Here is a 21,746-nt window from a genome sequence, read left to right as displayed (position 1 = left end):
TTATCTTTGTGCTATTGAGTACTCCTCATTAAATATCAGCACGTTAGAATTGATAGTTTAATGGGTTTTTGAAAAAAATCTTGTTAATCAGATTTGTATCATTGCCATTTTTGGCAGAGTCCTATTCACATCAGTTTTTGTCATGCTGTCTTCTGGTGCAATGAGTTGGCCTTAAATAAGACCATATCTTCAACCCAGGACAAAATCAGTCAGAATTTCTCAGTACATTAATTACAGTTTGCACATCAATGAAATAGTAAACTGTAAGAAAAGTAGGGAAGAAAAAATGTAACTTGGTGGTGTTCTCCACTGTATAGACTCAACACCTTTTCTTCCCCACCTCAAACCAAGGATGGACTCTGGTTTTGACTGGGACAGACCTGAGGCACAGTGCCAACGGGATCTAGGAGATTCTGTCTTTCCAAATGTGAATCAGTGTAAACCTGTGGTCAGATGATCTGGGCTTCAGCTCTAGTCTTGGTCTTACTATTAAGAAGCTTTTACATGCCTCAATTCCATTATCTATAAAATAAAAGTTATATACATTATTATCTAGAATAGGTAATTTTACTTCTGAGTTCCTCTTGCCTTTTTTCTGCTATTTTCTCTTGGATGGTCCCTAAGCTCTGAAGTGCGGAGAGCTCCCCAGGCCTGAAACTGAAGGATGATGTGAAGCCTTTCCCTGCCCTTCCTTCATATTCAATACAACATAACTGACATGTCATGTTTCCTTTTCCACCTTAAAGCCATGGGAAAGATAAATGTCAAAAAATAGAGAAAAGACAAACACGAAAGAGCAAATTTCCCAAAACTGAGAAATAAGCATGAACAAAACATTTATAGAAGAAGAAGTATACGTGAGCATACATGTGGGATTGTGTCGAAGCTCACTAGCCATCAAGGTAATACCAATTTATAATCAATATCATTGATAAAGCACCTAAGTGACATGTATTTTTAAAAATGTTAGTAATACTTAATGCTTCCAGAGTAAAAATTGTTAGAATCTTTATGAAAAATAATTTAGCAACATGTACCAAGAACCCCATGAACACATTGTTTTCCCCTTTAGGATTTATTTCAAGAATCTATTTAGAAAGTTGAATATTTCTGTAAAAATGTGTTATTAGTAAGAGTGGAAAACTGGAAGCAACATAAATATGAAACAGACAGTTAAACAGATTATTGCACATCAATGGAATGCCAAGATTATTGCACACCAATGGTATGCCATATGATATGGTCATTTACCATGAGCTATTAAAGAATAATAAGTATTAACTTACAAAATAATTATGTAATATCTACCAGAAGCATATTGTCATTTCAGTTATGTAAGTGTGTGTGTATGTGTGTGTGTGCATGCATATGTGCATGTGTGTGTATATGGAACATCATGTACATGTGTATGTAAGTACATATACATGTGTATGTAAGTGTGTGTGCGTGCATATGTGCATGTGTGTGTACATAAACATCAATCACTGTTAAGGAATTAAAAGTTCTGAAAACTGTAACATTTATATTATAAACAGTTTATAAATTAATATTTATAATTTCTAAGTAAAATTTTTATTTTTAAATTGGTAATACATCAAATTATGATGTGCTAAAGAATTTCAGTAAACATATTTTGTCAGATGTTTTCTAATTTCAAACCATACTAGTATAAATTGCAGTTTGTTACTACCAGTGATGAATTAAGAAAATATTAAGGAAAAGGGAGGACATTTAAAATGTAAATAAAATTTATATTTCTGCCTGGCAAAAAAAAGTAAAGATCACAAAAAGATACTCTTCGTATTTTCCACTCAGGTTTTCTCTCTGGGAGTGAATCATTTTGCCAGCAACATTCAACAGTCAATTGCGATGTCCTTTAGTTGTTAAAGTAGCATACAGTATGCCTGGCATAATCATTTAGAAGGATTAATATTCTCTCACATAGTTTCTTTGGAGGAACATAAATATTACTTTAAGCGTGTCAACTTTCCCTTAATTTCTAATATGAATATTTAAAATTAAAAGTATTAATACTTTTCAGTCAAAACTACCCTAATATTGGAAAATTTCATAACTAGTTTTAAATTCTTAAAAGCAAATGTTTGTTACTTTGTGTTGATTTCTAATTGAGCTTGCATTTGAAACTTAGATGTCTTTGACAACATGCTCCCATTACAAGTCAATTGGATGTCTTCACCCCATACCATTTTCAATTGTATGGATTTGCTTATTCTGGGTTTACAGTGACTCATTTTAACTCCAGACCAAATAAAACAAAGAACACTGTAGATCTAAACTATAGTAACCCAATCTTGAAATTATTAAAAATACATGAACCAGATGGCAACCCTCCAGGGTACAGTATCTGCCACAGATATCAGGTTAGAAATTTCCTTTCATAAACAGACTGTTTAATAACACGCGTTTTCTAGACCTCCACAGAAACGCCTGCATTTCAGTGAAATTGACTCCAGGCCAATTACGAAGGGTCCTGACCCAAACCATAGGAAATTAAAAATGGATTAGCCAATCTGTAACAAACGGAAGGGCTCATTAAATTAATATTAGTATAAAAACTATACATAGTACCATCCATGAAATATGTATTGCCTTATGAAGACATCATTTTACCTCATTGTCATTTTAATAACAATGTGTTTTGAACAGTTGATGCATATTGGATGTGAATGTTTTAGTCTAATAAGAAACTTATGAAAGAACCCAGGTGCTGCAATAAATCCATAAAGTAGCTAGAGGATATTTCAAGACTTTTGGGCTCTCTTTAAGCAGGTGAAGTTTTCTCTTCCCCATTTGCTAGTGTCTAAAACAAGATTACATGCTGTCTCTTGCAAAATTCAAACAGGGAGTGGCATGAAATTTTGCCTCCTGATTGAATTCTTTTTCAGACACACCAAATTACCTCAACTAGATCTCAAGTTCCTCTTTGTGAGTGAGCAGCAGTCTTGTAAGTCAGTGAGCCCTGGATGCCATCTGAGGATTATTTGTTCTACCAGTGTTTGTTAGTTTGCTTCCTTTTGTGGGTCTGTAGTTATTCATCAGATAACTGTTTGCTGTGATATAAAGGACTGTAACATAAAACTACTCATCCTGTCTGTTGGTGCAACTCAAACACAATGGGAAAATGCAACCTCCCTTTACTCTGCTGAAATATTTTTAAAAAATCAATTTGTACTACATCAGCAATGTGATGTTCACATATATTTAAAAGAAAGCAAGGCTTGTTCAAATTTCTTTTAATTTTACAATAGGCTATGAATATATCTTTTGGTAATTCAGTAATTGTTTCTTTAATATTTTGTGTAATGAATGTTTATTGTAACAAGCTTAAAAGAAGAAAACATTCCTAATGTCCTTCTGTTTTCCTGCCTCGCAATATATAATGAGCATTTTCACACCTTTTAAATAGTTTTGTGACAGTACCATTGATGCTGCATAGTATTTTATAGTATGTATGTTCTTTATTTTATTTAGACATTTCTCTAATAATAAATATGTAGGTTGTTTGTATTTATTTTTGGAATTATTAAATAATAAAATTTTGGTACTTATATTGTTCTTTGTTTCTCTCTATTTTAAATTCCTAAAGGAGATATGGGTTAAAAGCTCTGAAAATTTCAACATGTAATACAACTGCTGGGTTTATGGAAAGGCTCTGGAAACTTATACTATCATCACAGTATGTTAAGAGTGACAGCCATACTATTTCCATGCCAAAATTGTATATGCTATTAAAATATTACTAGTATTTATTAATTGTTAACTTTTGCTTGATTTTTGCAATCTTTTTTTGATTTATAAGAGTTTATATTCTATTAGCATAGTTATGGTGACCATTTTTCTCCTTGGTTTTCCCTGGAATATTATGTTAGCTTTTTATGTGTTTAAATTAATTTTTTAGTAGTTAAATCTATTTATTTTTTGTATTTGTTTGCTTTTGTAGAATAATTTTATGACTTGAAAGCTCTGAACTCTTCAGATATCACTTTTTCATGATTTTAATATTTGATTATCTCTTTAATACATATGCAGTTTATTCTGATGTGTTTTATGATGTCGGTAGAATACTGGTTTTTTTCAATAGTAAATTTTCCTAACATTCCTAACACCTTTTGCTGAATAGTCCATGTTATGTTTTTTACACAAAACTTTTAAATAATTATTGAACAATTTTAATCATTTTTCTGTAAACTAAGTTGAATGTTTCTGAGTATTCTGATGAAACCTGATGCCAGATAGAAGGAAACAAAAATACTGTAACTTAAAGAACTGTGTAAGTTTGCACTACATGGGCTACTTTTGTCTTTTCCTATGTTTATTCTTCTGCTACTTACTGTATTTATTGACAAATCTGATTTTTAGGTAACTTTAAAATTAAGAACCTTCAATATATTTACTTTTCTTGAGAGAAAACAAACTTCTCCTTAAATCATTTCTAATTGTTGTCTCTTTTCTCCCAGATATAAAAACACTCAATTGTGTACTTTTAGCCTTATTCTTTTTGTCTTTGTGACATATTTGATCAATGCCACTTGCAAAGGCCTTTACTATGTGTGCATCCAGTTAATCCAACCAGCCATTTGAGGAGTTGCTCTAGAGATGACTTTATGGATTTGAAAGAATTCCTTATTTTAACCTATTCTGCAATTAGATGGATATCAGAAATAGTGCTTCCAGTAAAGCATCATCCTTAAACAGCATGACAATCAGGGATTTTTTAAAAATGACAGAATACATATTGTTTTTTAAATACATATTTTTTTTGTTTATTAATAAGCTATTTTGGACCATTTTCATTCAACCCCTTTTTTCTTTTTGAACTCAGAATTTAATAGAGGTGAAGGAGCAATTGTCTATCAAGCTATAGTTTTCTTTGCATAGAACTCTGAAAAGCAGAAAAGTCAAATCACTGATTAGGAATAGTGTGAGGTGAAAAGAGTAAGCACTTTAGGAAGCAATTGAAGTCAAAAGATTGAAAAACTATAAATTAGAAGAAAGTCAGAGGGTGATTAGGTCAGTATTCTTGTCATAGGGACATAGCTTTTTTTCATTGTCTTTAATAAAATGTTTCTCAGTGATTTGAAATGAGACAAAAAATAGGGCTATGAAATTTTTCTAATTTTTTATTCCTCTTCAAAATATGGAGTTTGAAAGGGTTATAAAGGAAAGTTTTAAAACTGGTAGGTAGAAATAACATGGAGGTTTTGCCTATGATATTTTCCCCCAAGTAGTGCTGAATTTAGAGATATGCACTGCTTAAGCAATGCACATTTGACTAAAGCAATTCAGCCCATTTGACCTATTTTAGAAGGTAGTTCTGGAATCGGTGGATTATCATATTTTCCTCTTGTCAAGGTTGAGATTTCAGTTAGATTCAACTAATGCTTTCTGTTGGGCATAAGAACAAGTAAAGAGAGGAAACTTAAGAGCAAAGATGTTTGGTTACTTGGACTCCTTACGTAAATAAAAACAACATTCATTGAATGTTTATTATGTACCAGGAACCGTTCTAACTATGCATGTATATACATGTATATATAATTACAAACAGTTTATAATTAAACTGTATATATAATTTATATAAAAATTCAGTTAATATTTATCACTGTCCTATGAAGTAGATACTATTAATATCTCCATCTAACATATGAGAAAAGGAGGCTTACAGAATTAAGTAACTTGTCCACGGTAATGCAGCTGACAGTGTTATTTGATTAAACAAAAGCTGAAGCCTTCCAATAAAACCTATGAACAGTAAAAGAAGAAATGAACTGTATTGAGAAAATAGGTTTTGAATAAAATATTTGTAAGAACTCCAATTAGTCAACTTTATGTCTCTGATTATAATTCTTAGTGAATTCTGATTTTAGGGGTGGGATATGTGGGAATGAAATGACCAGTGGGAGACCTTAAAGCTCTCAATATTTCTAGGTGAATATTCTCTCAGTGAATAGGAAGTCCATCATCAAGCCTGAAAAAGTAAATTTTAATATGTTTATTGAAACAATAACTTTTGATATTCAGTGTTTTAAATATCTATTTTATTTTAGTTTATATTTCCTCAATATCCTACATTGCTGTTAGTTTCATTAGGACCTGAAACAACTGCACTGTCTTTTATAATGATGCTCTGTTTTTGTTATGATGCTCAAGAGGAAATATATGTCTTCAGCTATTGACATTTGGTCATTGCCAAGGTTCATATCTGCATTTCAGACATCATCCTTTTCTCTGTCTCCTTTTGATATTCTAGAAAAATTGCATTTACCCACATCTCCACATTTTGACCAAAAAGAAAAGGGGAGACAAATATAAAATGTATATCAAGGTCAAGTTTGGGGGAAGGAATTTTACTTATTAGAGGTAAACAGAAAGATTTTCTTCACTAGCTAATATTACATAGAGCAATATTATCCTATAAAAGACTTGGAAATATATTGATAATGGGGCTTTTACTTACTTTTTTAGCATAAAACTATAGATTTTAAAAAACAAGAGTTATCTACAATGGAACCTCATTTTCTGTTTACTTTTCTTTCTTTCTTTTTTTTTCTTGGTAACAAAGATTTGCTTGTTCTCCAGAAATTGAGCCAGAAGAGCAGTTTTCAGTTAATAGGATCTTAAGCCCCTACCACCAAGCTTAGCAATAGTACATCCTTGATATTCTGATTGTAAATATGCCACTTGACCTATGTTGTCAATTCTATGGCAGCAAATAAAATGATGTAATAATTATTGTTGGTATCTTTTGAATTTTACAATTATGTTATTATGATATATGATTAATAAAGTAAAATGTGAATTAATATTGTATAGTTACATAAGACCAAAATAGATACATCAACCAAAATAGATACTGATCTTTTTATTCTATATGCTTCTATATTTAAATATAAACTGTTAAATAAGTTCAAACAATACATATAAACTAAAAATATTGTTTTATTTTACTTGTCCCTCTCACGTCATCCATTCATTTCCTAGCAGGGCTACTATAACATAATACCAATAGACCAGATGTCTTAAACAATAAACATTTTTTTCTCACTGTTTTGGAGGCCAGAAGCCTGAAATCAGGGTGCCAGCATGGATGGGTTCTGGTAAGGCACTATTTCAGGTTTCTCGTTGTATCTTCACATGGAGGAAAGAGGGTGAGAGAGCTCTCTGGGATTTCTTTTATAAGGACACTAATCCCATTAATGGGAGCTCTATCCTCACCACCTCATCATCTTCTAAGGCTCTTCTCCATAATACCATTCTCTTGGGGGTTAGGATTGCAACATCCCCCAAGTTAGGGGCTATTAACTTCATCACAACTATTATTAACATAATAATATTATGTTAATTTATTTGGGGGTGACACATTCAGTCCATAACAGAATGTACCTTTCTAGAACTTTTTCATGGCATAAACATATAGACAGAGATGTAGATATAAATATGTTTAATAGCTCTATAGATCTTGTATAAGAAAACGCAAGATCATACTGTATTTTTCTGCAAATTGTTTTTTATTACTTAAAAATTATCTTGATAATTGAGAATATACATATATATTTCAAGTGCTAGTTTTCTTTTATAGATTGACATTGTTAATTAAAGTTTTCCTTTCTGTGGTGGACATCTGCATATGCACAGACCCTATGAGAATTTGGGAGAATTCTCTGTTCTCACAGATCCTGTGGAGAAGCATAAATGAAAATGGAAGCTGGAGCAGAATCAGTGCTACAGAGGACTAAAGAGATGGTGAAGCATAGATTTTGTAGAGATGCACTCTCATTTCATACTTTAGCAATTGTTATTCCTTTCTCTTCATATGCTGTTAAATCATAACCTGTCTCCTGCTCTAGTTTCTTCCAGACACCTTCCATAAAATAGTTGATCAATTATTGTAGGCTGCAGTAATTTTTATAATGCTTCTCGTTTGTCAGAGGACTGCCACAAATCCCAAATCATCTGTTAGTCTTTACCCTTTAACATTCTTTAACATTTCCCAGAAGGCAACTCAAGCTATGATAAGCCTTGCATTTTAACATTCAACCTGATGTATTTTCTTTTTTTTTCCCTTTGAAAGAGGTCCAACATTATTACTTCCATGCTTTTCATATCTGTTAGTGTCAATATTGTTTGCCAGAAACAAAGTAAATGGCAGAAAGAGAGGTCACAGCTGAGTAAACAACACTTGTTGCAGAATATATTGAACACTGGATAAAATGGTAGAGTAGTCTGGCTGAGGCATTTAGAGCTTTGGCTGAGATTTTCAATAGAATGTGCTTTGCCAAGTTCTCATTGATTAGGAACTCAAGGCATAGAGAAAATACAAATGCACGTTTGTTGACAGAGACATATTGTTTGTTGTAAAGGATTGTGATACATGTCATATGCCTGTGTTTATATATTATGTATTAGTAAAATACTTCAGAGATAAAATAAGTGTTGTGTGGGCATGGCCAGTGGATTATATATTCATACATATCTTTGTGTACACATGTAGACATGTGTGTAGTATAGACCTCTAAGAGTGGAAATGCTGGGGAAGAGATGTTGAAGAACTTACCAAACCAGAACTTCAAATAGAAACTAATCTTTTCAATGCTCACTTCATTACATCTATGTAACATACCAACAATATTCTGATGAAATCATCCAACATTTCAGGGGATGTATAGAAGTGTACAGTTTAAATCTTACCTTCAAAGATATTATCCTTTAAATGCGGAAGATAAACACTTTACATTTAAAAACTTTAGATAAAAAATAAGTATTTTTAGGTGGCATTGACTATGAAATTATAAATGTAAGAATATGAAAAGTCAAAGAAATTTTCTCTAAAATTTTAAATTTACAGAGGAGGTGGGGCTAGCTTGTTACAGACCAGCTCTACAAGAGACTATCTAGAAAATCTAGACAAAATTTAAAATATCTGTCAAAACGATTACAGAGCTACCAAGAAGGAATGAGGAGCCAAGAGCTCCAAAGAAGAAAGGGGTAAAATTAAACTGATATTTGGTACCACTTTTTCTCGTCAAAGCACCTGCCCATTCTAAAGGAGGTTACTGAGATGATTAGAAGCTGAGCAAAACTGTTAGTCTCAGAAGGTTACAGGGTCAGAAACTAGACCCCAAGGACTACCACAAGGAGGGCCTAATATACTCTCAAGCCTTCCACTTGGTATTCCTGGAGGACTATACTCTTGGAGTAAGAGTGACCGTCTTGGTCTGTTCAGGCTGCTATAACAAAATACCATAGATTGGGGTAGCTTATAAATGACAAAAATTTATTTGTTATGCCCTGGAGGCTGGGAAGTGCAGGATCAAGGGTGCTGATAGAGCAGTGTCTCCTGAGGGCATGCTTCCTGGTTCACAGCCGTTTTGCTGTGTCCTCACATGGTGGGAAGGGGTAGAGATCTTTAGGATTTCTTTTATAAGGGCACTAACCTGCCTCATGAGGGCTCTGCCCTCATCCTCTAATCACTTCCCAAAGTCTCACCTCTTAATACTATCACCTTGGCAATTAGGATTTCAACATGTGAAATTTTGGGGACACAAAATTTTGACTATAGTTAGTCACCTTTCACAAAGAGCAGCCTTCAAAAAGCATGAAGCTTTGCTTTGAAGCAACTCAGTAATAGATTAATTATGTTTTGACCATAACAGCCTTCCAGATATCTCATCTAGAGACTCAAGTTAACTCTATGATATTTCATATAAAATCCTGACTTTCAAATTACCAAGAATGGAAGGAAATGACATTACATAGCTAAAATGTATGGGAAAATAGATGGAAAATAGACACAGATCTATAGGACATCCAGACATTCACAAAAATGAACAAGGACTTTAAGATGATTTTGAGGTCCAGTTATTTCAATCACCACCATTTAATACGGTACAGATAGTTGCTTTCTTGGCTACTTTCGCAAGTTCCTATTACCTGCCTGGATGTTTTTAAGCTGTTTCAGTTTACTTCCCTTGCTTAATTTAGGTGTTCTTTCTGTTTTGAACTGCTCTTCTTAGTGCCTTTTGTATGCATGTTGATAAATTGGTAAATCACATATGAAGATACCTTTCTGTGAACTGCCAGTTTATCTCCCTTGCTCAATTCTTCATTTCTCAGGACTCTCAGATAACCCTTCCTTCTGAACCTATAATCCTCCATCCCTCCATTAAAAGTAAGAGTGGCAGGAACCTAAAGGAAGATATATAACTCAACCATTTAAGTTGGAAAGTGTCTTGGACATTTTCTGCTGAATTCAGGTGTCATACATAAAACTACACAAAAGTGGAAATTGGGGATCTCAGACCCTTCATCAATTTGGCATTTCTTGGTAATAATCTTGTCTTATTTGGACACTGAACTCCAGTCCCTTTACACAGCTGGGAATTAAGGCAGGCGATCTTCTCCTGCAGGCCATGGCCTAGGACACCTTCTCTGTTCTTCCGAACTCATCTCCAGTGAGAACTGTGGGGATTTAGTTGAGTACCTATGGTGCCTGCTGGTGAATGGTTGAAATCATCTCCTCAAGGAGAGCAACATGCTGCTCCCACTTATATAAGAATTATAGCTAACTGAGGCTTATTTTAAAATGTCCATGAACCAGAGATAACTTATTATTTAGAGATCTACTGGCTAGAAGGGGATATCCAAAGTCAACTTTGTAAGAGAAAACATGTAGTTGACATATTTTTACTGTCTTTCTAACATGCTTTTCTCTTTTAGTATAGTATTAACCATGCCCCACCCTCATTTCTATCCCCTCACCACTGTAGAGAAGGGGTCAATGAAGATACCTTGTCTTTACGGTCAAAGGCATAGGCATCTAATTCAGGGCGGGCCAAAACTGAGCCAATTAGAGACTCTTTTTGTAGATACTTCCATCCATCCTCTTTTCTCCTCTACCCACATCCCCCCGCCCCCACCTAACACACCCCACTGAAACAGGGAGAGGTAACAGTGAGTTTCTCTTTCGTTGTTCTGGGACTGATAAGTAAAATTGTCTATGGTAATACATTGCCCTCTGTTCATCTTATGGAAGTGATCAAAACTCACAGATAGAGAATAAATGCCAAAATTCATACACAAACACCGAATGAGGAGATAGGCATGTTAATTTGCTTGACTGTAGTAATCATTGACTATGTATATCAAAACATCATGTTATACACTTCAAATTTATAAAAAATTTATGAGAAAAGGTTACAACGATAAACCTAAGAAAACCTAAAACACATATAGATACACACAAGGAGATAGAATGACCATTTTGGTCATTTCACCTCTGAATCTAGGCTTGACTCCTTAGTCATGTCAGGTTTTAGTTGGCTTTTGTCACTTGCCCTGAGAGAGTACTTAGTAGCCCAACTATAAGAGTGGATGGCAATTATCCAAAATGGAGAGGCTCCTTGAATATGTGCAACATTTAAAAAGCTAATGAAATGTGATGCAGCTCTAACACAGCTTCATGTAGAGTTGGATTTTAGGATTTTATCTTGATCCTGCTAACTTAGAATATATGATGCTTATAAAATATGATGTATATTCTTTACAAGTATAATCTTAAAATTATTTTCTTGTTCCTTTTAATGAAGGAGAATTCAGAATAAAATGTAACTCAAGAAATACATTCTTTCAGCATGCCTTAGAATTACGTATCAAATAATGAATTTATGTTAGGAGGGTTTTATGATTGAAAAAAACACATAATAGGGATTATTTTAAATATTTTTGAAACATTAATATTTACTTATTTGTATCCTCTTATATATTCTTAATATTTAAGACAAATGAAGCTGAATTTCTTTAGAAATATTGTACAGTTGAAAAGTTTACCATCACACTGGACTTTTTCTCATTATTTGGAAATAGTGGAATTCTACTTTAATATATTTCAATACTTTGCTTCTGAGGTGGAATGTTTTAATATCCCATAGGTGTTACATATATGGTACTTGAAAATGCAATCTTGACTGAAACAACTATCTGAAACTATGAAACAAGATTTATTCATTTATTTGGTAAGTTCAAGAAATGTCATGCTAGAAGTGGAGTAAGATGGACGAATAGAAGACTCTACAGATATTCCTTCTCTCCTCCCACGACCTTCAGGAACACCAAATTTCACAACTATCTACACAAAAAAGCACCCTCATAAGAATGAAAAACCAGACCACCAATGTGATACCATTGAGTCTGCAAGAACCACAGCATAACTGGGCTTGGAGTGTCTCCTAATGCAGACATGGCTTAAATCATAACACCTAAGCCCTTTCAAATATCTGGAAAGCCTTCCGAAGAAGGACAGGTACAAACATGCCCAAGCTGCAAAGACTGCAATAAATACCTAACTCTTCATTGCCCAGACATTGATGAACATCCACAAGCACCAGGAAACATGACCGCACCCAACATACTAAATAAGGCAGCAGAAAACAATCCTGGAGAAACAGATATGTAATATTTTAGATAGAGAATTGAAAATAGCTATTTGAAGAAACTCAATGAAATTTGATATAACACAGAACAGGAATTCAGAATTCTATCAGATAAATTTAATAAAGAGATTGAAATAATTAAAAAGAATCAAGCAGAAATTCTGGAATTGAAAAATGCAATCGAACATAATGAAGAATGCATCAGAGTCTCTTAAGAGTAGAATTGATCAAGCAGAAGAAAGAAAGAATGAACTTGAAGACAGGCTAATGATTGACAGTACTCAGAGGAGACAAGAAAAAAGATTAAAAAGCAATGAAGCATACCTACAAGATCTAGGAAATAGCCTCAAAAGAGTAAATCTAAGAATTATTGACTTTAATGAGGAGATAGAGAAAGAGAGGGATAGAAAGTTTATTAAGAGTTAATAACAGAGAATTTCCCAAACCTAAAGAAAGGTATCAATATGCAATTACAAGAAGACTATAGAAAACCAAGCAGATTTAGCCTGAAGAAGACTACCTCAAGGCATTTAATAATAATGAAACTCCCAAGGGTCAAGGATAAAGTAAAGATCATAAAAGTGGCAAGAGAAAAGAAACAAATAACATACAATGGAGTTCCAGTACATCTGGCAGCAGACTTTTCAGTGGAAACCCTATAGGCCAGGAGAGAGTGGTGTGACATAAAGTGCTGAAGAAAAAAACGAGAAAACTTTTACTCTAGTATATTCAGAAAAAAAAAAAATCTCTCAAACACGAAGGGAAAATAATGACGGTCGCAGACATACAAAAGCTGAGGGATTTCATCAACATCAGAACTGTACTACAAGAAGTGCTAAAGGGAGTAGTTGCATCAGAAAGAAGAAAAAAAACCATTATTGAGCAATAAGACATCATCAGAAGTTTACAACCTTACTGGTGATAGTACACAGAAAAAAGCTCCAGAATATTCTAACACTGTTATGTAAACTACTCTCAAGTAGAAAGTTAATGATAAATGAATAAAAATAATTACAACATTTCAAGACATAGACAATATAATAAATGGAAATTGAAACAAAAAAGTTAAAAACTAGGAGGATGAAGTTAAAGTTTAGGGGTTTTATTAGCTATCACTTTGCTGTTTGTTTATGCAAGCAATGTTTAGTTGTTATCACCTTAAGATAATGAATTACAAGATAATATTTGCAAGCCTCTTGGTAACCTCAAATCAAAAAATTGAAACACAAAAACATAAAAAAATTATACCACCAGAGAAAATCACTTTCACTAAAAGAATATGGAGAGGAAGGAAAGTAGGAAGAGAAGACCACAAAACAACCAGAAAACAAAGAAAATGGCAGGAGTTAGTCCTAACTTATCAATAATAACACTGAATGTGAATGTACTAAATTCTCCAATTAGAAGACTTAGAGTGGTACGATGGATAAAAAACAAGACCCAATAATCTATAAGAAACACACTCCACCTAAAAGACACACAAAGATGGAAATAAAAGGTTGGAAGAAGATATTCCATATAAATGGAAACCAAAAAAGAGCAGGAGTAATCATACTTATATCACACAAAATAGATTTTTAGAAAAAAACTACAAAAGACAAAGTTATTATAAAGGGATCAATTCAGCAAGATGGTATAACACTGATAAATATATATGCATCCAATACAGGAGCACCCAGATATGTAAAGCAAATATTACTAATGCTAAAGAGAGACTCCCAATATAATAAGTGCTAGAGACTTCAGCCTACTTTCAGAATTGGACAGATCTCCCAGACAGGAAATCAACAAAGAAATATTTGACTTATTTTACAGTATAAACCAAATTGAACAAATATATATTTACAAAGCATTTTGTTGAATTGCTGCAGAATATGCATTCCTCTCCTCAGCACATGGATCTTTCTCAAGGATAGAACATATGTTAGATCACAAAATGAGTCTTAAAACATTTAAAAAATTGAAATAATATCAAGCACCTATCTTAACCACAATGGAATAAAACTACAGATCAATAATAACAATTTTGGAAACTGTACAGATGTGCAAATTAAACAATGTGCTTCTGAATGACCTGTGAGCCAATGGAAAAATTGAGAAACAAATTTAAAAATTTCTTGAAATAAATGGTAGTGAAAACACAAGATACCAAAACCTACGGGATACAGCAAAAGCAGTACTAAGAGGGAAGTTTATAGCTATAAGCACCTCCATCAACAAAGAAGAAAAATTTCAAATAAGCAACCTAACAATACATCTTAAATAACTAGGAAACCAAAACCAAAATAGAAGAAAGAAATGATAGTGAATAGAAATAAATGAAATAAAACAATACAAAAGATGAATGAAAAAAAGGTGGGTTTTTAAAAAGTTAACACTGACTAACCTTTAGTTAGGTTAAGAAAAACAAAACAAAACAGGCCGGGTGCAGTGGCTCACGCCTGTAATCCCAGCACTCTGGGAGGCCAAGGCTGGCGGATCACGAGGTCAGGAGATTGAGACCATCCTGGCGAACATGGTGAAACCCTGTCTCTAGTAAAAATACAAAAAAATTAACCAGGCGTGGTGGCGGGTGCCTGTAGTCCCAGCTACTCGGGAGGCTGAGGCAGGAGAATGGCATGAACCCGGGAGGCGGAGCTTACAGTGAGCCAAAATTGCGCCACTGCACTCCAGCCTGGGTGACAAATGAAGACTCTGTCTCAAAAGAAAAAAAAAAAAAAAAAAAAAAAAAAGAAACAAAAACAGAGAAGACCCAAATATATAAAATCAGAGGTGAAAAAGGAGACATTACAACTGAAATTCAAAGGATCATTAGTGGCTACTATGAGCAGCTATATGCCAATAAATTAGAAAAATCTAGAAGAAATGGATAAATTTCTAGAACATACAACCTACCAAGACTGAACCATAAATCTGAAACCTGAACAGATCAATAACAAATAATGAGACCAAAACCATAATAAAAATTATCCTAGTAAAGAAAAGCCCAGGACCCGATAGCTTCACTGATGAATTCTACCAAATATGTAAATAATAAATACCAAATCCTACTCAAACTATTTCAAAAAATAGAGGAGGAGGGGATACTTTGAAACACATTCTACAAGGCCAGTATTACCCTGATACCAAAACCAGACAAGGACATGGCAAAACAAGAAAGCTAAGGCCAATATCTCTGATGAATACTGATTAATAGTCTCTATTCTCAACATAGTGGAGAACCCAGAAGTAAATCCATACATCTACAAGTGAAGTCATTTTCGACAAAGTTACCAAGAACAATCACTGGGGAAAGGACAGTCTCCTCAATAAATGTTGCTAGGTTAACTGGATATCTATGTGTGGAAGAATGACACTAGACCCCCGTCTGCAACACATACAAAAATCAATTAAAATGGATTAAAGACTTAAATCTTAGCCCTCGAACTATAAGACTAGTAAAAGAAAGGGTTGGGAAAACTTTCCAGGACACTGATCTGGGCAAAGATTTCTTTATTAATATGACACAAGTGGCCAGGTGCAGTGCTCACGCCTGTAATTCCAGCACTTTGGGAGACTGAGGCAGGCAGATCACAAGGTCAGGAGATCAAGATCATCCTGGCTAACACAGCGAAAACCCGTCTCTACTAAAAACTACAAAAAATTAGCATGGTGGCAGGTACCTGTAGTCCCAGCTACTTGGGAGGCTGAAGCAGAAGAATGGCGTGAACCTAGGAAGTGGTGCGTAGTGAGCCGAAGATCGCCACTGCGCTCCAGCCTGGGAGACAGAGTGAGACTCTGACTCAAAAAACAACAACAACAACAACAACAACAACAACAACAAAACACAGGCAATCCAAGTAAAAATGGACAAATAGAATCACATCAAGTTAAAAACCTCTGCACAGCAAAAGAAACAACAAAATGAAGAGACAACCCACACGATGGAAGAAAATATTTGCAGACTATTCATCTGACAAGAGATTAATATCCGTAATATATATGAATCTTAATGCTATAGAAAAAAATGTAATAATTCAATTAAAAATGGACAAAAGATCTGAATAGACATTTCTCAGGGCATACAAATGTCAAACATGTATATGAAAAAGATGCTCAGCATCACTGATCATGAGAGAAATGCACCTCAAAACTGCAGTGAGGTAAAATTTTACTGCAGTTAAAATGGCTTATATCTAAAAAAGCAATAACAAATGCTGGTGAGGATGCGTAGAACAGGGAAACTTCACCCATAGCAGCACAACCACTATGAAGAACAGTTTGAAGATTCCTCAGAAAACTAAAAATAGAGCGACCGTATTATCCAGCAATGAAACTGCCAAGTACATACCTAAAATAAAGGAAATCAGTATATCACAGAGATGTCTACACTCCTGTGTTTATTGCAACACTGTTCACAATAGCCAAGATTTGGAAGCAATATAAATGTCCATCAACAGATGTGTGGATAAAGAAAATGTGGTACGTATACACAATGGATTACTATTCAGCTATAAGGAAGAATGAGATTCTGCCATTTGCAACAACATGGATGGAAATGTAGGTCATTATGTTAAGTGAAATAAGCCAGGCACAGAAAGATAAACTTCACATGTTCTCACTTATTTTTGGGAGCTAAAAAGTAAAACGATTGAACTCATGGAGATAGAGAGTAAAAGGGTGATTAACTAGAGGCTGGGAAAGGTAGTTGGAGGGATTGGGGGGTTGGGGGGAAGTCTAATGGTTAATGTGTACAAAAAATAGAATGAATGAGACCTAGTATTTGCTAGCACAACAGAGTGACTATAGTTAAAAATAATTTAATTGTACATTTTAAAAACTAAGAGTATAATTAGATTGTTTGCAACACAAAGGATAAATGCTTGGTTTGATGCATACCCCAATTACACTGATGTGATTATTACACATTGTATACCTGTATCAAAATATCTCATGTAACCCATAAGTATATACAACTATTCTGTACTCACAAAAATGATAAATTAAAGAAATGGCATATTAATTTATTTAGAACTCAGGTAAAAATCCCTATAAATACTAAAACATATTTGGGGAGTTCCTTACCAAGTTTGAAGGATATGTTTCCAAAATTAATTATATGTAATAATCCTATTATATGGAATACTTTGAACTTGAATGCATGAGTTTTGGTTCACCATGAACATAATGGTAAATACTAATGCTCTTGACTTATACTGGGGCTATATCACAATAATCCATCATAAATTGAAAATATTTTTGACTTAAATTTTTTTTTTTACTTACAATGTGTTTGCCTGGACATACCCATTGTAAGTTGAAGAGTTTACTAAACGGCATATCACTGTTGCATAGTCGTAAAGTCAAAAAATTATAAGTCAAACGATAAATCAGGGACCATCTGTATCAGTTATTGTGTAATAGGTCGATGGTCTCTATTGCTCTTCAGATGTATAAGTTTATTTATCTCCATTTTAAATATCACACTGGTCTGTTTTTGAGGTGTTTACTTTTATAATTTTCTGTCTTCTTCCTCTTTTGCAAAATCTCATCTTCACTTCTTACGGCTGTCAGTATGCTAGCTTTTAGCTATCTCTCAGTTCCCTCTTCTTGTCTCTCTTCTTTGCCCTCTCTCTCTCCTCCCATTATTCTGTAGGTATCACATAAACTTGCTAATATCTATTTTTGCTACTCATTTTAGTCTTTTTGGGTAACTTGCTGATTCTGTAAATTGAGACTCACAGATAATGATCCCTGAATAAATGAAGGGGCCACTTTACTTTTAATAATGAAAAATCCTGTTTCCTGTTTTCAGATAGCTATAACTGTCATTAGAAGACTCAGATAATGTTGAAAAATCTATTCAGATCAGTCAAAAAAGAGTATTTCAGCACAATATACAAATAGAAGACATTCTCAGTACTTATTAAATAAAGGAAGACTTTTGGAAAGTTTTTTTTTTTCTCTTTACTTTTGGTTTGAAAGGACCTAAAAGTAAGGACTTGTTTATTAGATTTTTTTTTAAAACGCTAAGAGCACATGAACATTTTCCCTAAACGGAATGATGAATAATTCAACAAAGAAGAGAGGTTTATAGAATTTATAAAATTGCAAAGCCAAAGGATAACATAATCTAGAAATACACCAAGGGAAAACTAAATGACAAATTTGGTTCATCACCACCTTGCAAATGCACAGTTTTAGTGAATATTTGACTTTATTTTTCTAAAATACAAATAGTGTTTTAGTTAGCCGAAGACATTGACATATGGAAGGTGTTTGAGAATTTATGCCAGTTGAATAATTATTTAATAAATCAATGAACAAGTTATTGTTGGACATTCACTATGTGCACAGCATGTCCCAGGTGGTGTGGGGGAAGTGTTAATCAAGTCATATCATGCTGTTGCTATGCTCATGGGATATTCTAATATCAGATTACAACTGTTTTGTGCCAAAAAAAAGTACCTTGTGTTAAAATGACTTTCATGTATTTTTTTTCCCCTCAATTTCTAAATGGGCTACTAGAGATAGTAGTAGGAAACAGGAAGGTGGTAAGGCAATGTAGCCAAAGAAATATTTTTTCTAAAATGTGTCTGATAAAAAGAGGCCTCGGCTGGGCATGGCGGCTCACGCCTGTAATGCCAACACTTTGGGAAGCTGAGGCGGCTGAATCACCTGAGGTTGGGAGTTCAAGACCAGTCTGACAAACATGGAGAAACCCCATCTCTACTAAAAATACAAAAAATTAGCTGGGTGCGGTGGCACATGCCTGTAATCCCAGCTACTTGTGAGGCTGAGGCTGGAGAATCACTTGAACCAGAGAGGCAGAGGTTGTGGTGAGCAGAGATCATGCCATTGCACTCCAGCCTGGGCAACAAGAGTGAAATTCTGTCTCAAAAAAAAAAAAAAAATTCTCTGTAGAACAAGAGGTTGAACTGCAGATGGTCAGAGAGAACCTAGAGGATTTTTGGATTTGCCTTAAGGGGACTCAAACTGGTAAATGTCTTATTCTTTGTAACTGTAAGGATGCTCATAGAATGAAAGTGAAGAAATGCAAAAATATATTCCATGCAAATAGAAACCAAAAGACAGCATGGGTAGCTATACTTAGATAAAGTAGAATTTACATCAAGAACTGTAAAAGAGACACAAAAGGTTAGTACATGATGATAAAGTTGTCAATTCCTCAAGAAGATGTAACAATTATGAGTTTTATATAAAATTATAAATGGAATAGATAATAATTCTCCCAGTACCTAACATTGGATCACTTAAATACATAAACCAATATTACTAGGTCTAAAGTACAATATAGACTGTAATACAATAATAGCAAGGAACTTTAAAATCTTACTTTTAGCTATGGACAGATTATCAAGACAGAAAATCAATAAGGAAACATTGAACTTAAACTATACTTTTGAAATGGACCTAACAGATTTACAAAACATTCCATCTAACAGTACCAGAACCCATATTCTTTTCAAGAGCAGATGAATTATTCTCCAGGGTATATCATATGCTAGGCCACAAAACAAATCTTAACACATTAATAAATTTAAAATCATATCAAGTATTTTTTCAAAATACAATTATATAGATTCAGGTCAATAATGAGTAATTTCAGAAAATTCACAAATACATAGAAATTAAACAACAAGCTCCCAAACAACCAATGGGTCAAAGAATAAATTAAAAGGGAAATTATATTATCTAATGTAACTGAATATCCTGAACACTGGGTCGGGTGTGTGAGAGGAAAAAAGACCCCATTATCACTTGTCAAAGTCATGGTGCTAGGACTGCCTCTCTTATACAGAGATAGCACCTTGTTCCAGGGGTCTGAAGACTACCTGTGACCTCTATCAGGGCTTGTGCTTACATTGGCATGCAGGCCTCCCTGGTCTGGCTCCACCCAGCTTCCTCACTCCCTCCTATGCAAAAGGTGGGACCCAGGCCCTTGAGTGCTCTAGGGCACAACCCACTACCAGGAACCCTGGAGGACTTCTTGAGGTATAAACAAAGATAAAGTATAAACCCTATTGCTACTCCATCAGGTGACTCTTAGCTGCAAGCGCCACCTAAGTAACCCAACACAAAATCTGCTGACACAAGTGCAGAGCACTTGGGAGTGAGATAGGCTTCTTGAGAACTCTGCTACCACCATTGCCCACACAACTCTGGCTTCTCAGAAGGTAGTGAGCCCACTCACTTTCCAGTATACTACTACTGCAACTGACATTTGAGAAAGCCACCACACTAACCATGAAAATTATACAGAGTTTTCACTACTGAATTCACCCAGAAGCAAAACCAAATGGCTCTATCTAACTTGTATCATTATCACATCCTTAAGAAAAAGGTCCCACCCTGGGTTGGTCCATTTGTGTGGTTATAAAGGAATATCTGAGACTGGGTGATTTATTAAGAAAATAGGTTTTCTTTGCCTTACAGTTCTGAAGGCTGTACAGAAGTGCAGTCTTGGCAAATGCTTCTGGTGAGGGCCTCAGGAATCTTTCACAAATATTGGTAGGTCCATTTGTGTGGTTATAAAGGAATATCTGAGACTGGGTGATTTATTAAGAAAATAGGTTTTCTTTGCCTTACAGTTCTGAAGGCTGTACAGAAGTGCAGTCTTGGCAAATGCTTCTGGTGAGGGCCTCAGGAATCTTTCACAAATATTGGTAGGTGAAGGGAGCAGGAACATCATATGATGAGAGAGGGAGCAAGGTGCGGGGAGGTGCCACATTCTTTTAAACAACAAGCTCTTACGTGGATTACCACAGTGAGAACTCACTTCCCATTGGGATGGCACCAAGCCATTCATAAGAGGTCCACCTTATGACCTGGACATCTCCTACTCTCCATCCCCTCCAACATTGGCAGTCACATTTCAACATGAGATTTGAAGGAGACACATATCCAAACTATATCACACCCCGATAAATTAAGCTGACTGTTTCTTCAGATGTGAAGAAAATAGCATAATAATTCTGAACACATGAAAAAGCAAGGTGTTATGAAATCCCCAAAGGAAGACAATAATCTCTAGCAATGGATCCTACTAAAAAGAAATGTCTGAAATGTTATGTAGGGAATTCAAAACATTAATTTTAAAGAAGCTCAATGAGAGATAAATCTGAAAAAATAATACAAAGTCAGAAAATCAGTTGAGGATATGAATGAGAAATTTACCAAGGAGATAGATATCTTTATTTATTTATTTTCTGACGGAAGAAATTTATTTTTTATTTATTTATTTATTTATTTTTATTATACTTTAAGTTCTAGGGTACATGTGCATAACGTGCAGGT

This window comes from Rhinopithecus bieti, unplaced genomic scaffold (assembly GCF_001698545.2).
Source record: "Rhinopithecus bieti isolate Rb0 unplaced genomic scaffold, ASM169854v2 scaffold_3912, whole genome shotgun sequence".
NCBI lineage: Eukaryota > Metazoa > Chordata > Mammalia > Primates > Cercopithecidae > Rhinopithecus > Rhinopithecus bieti.
Note: the sequence above shows the minus strand (reverse complement) of the source record.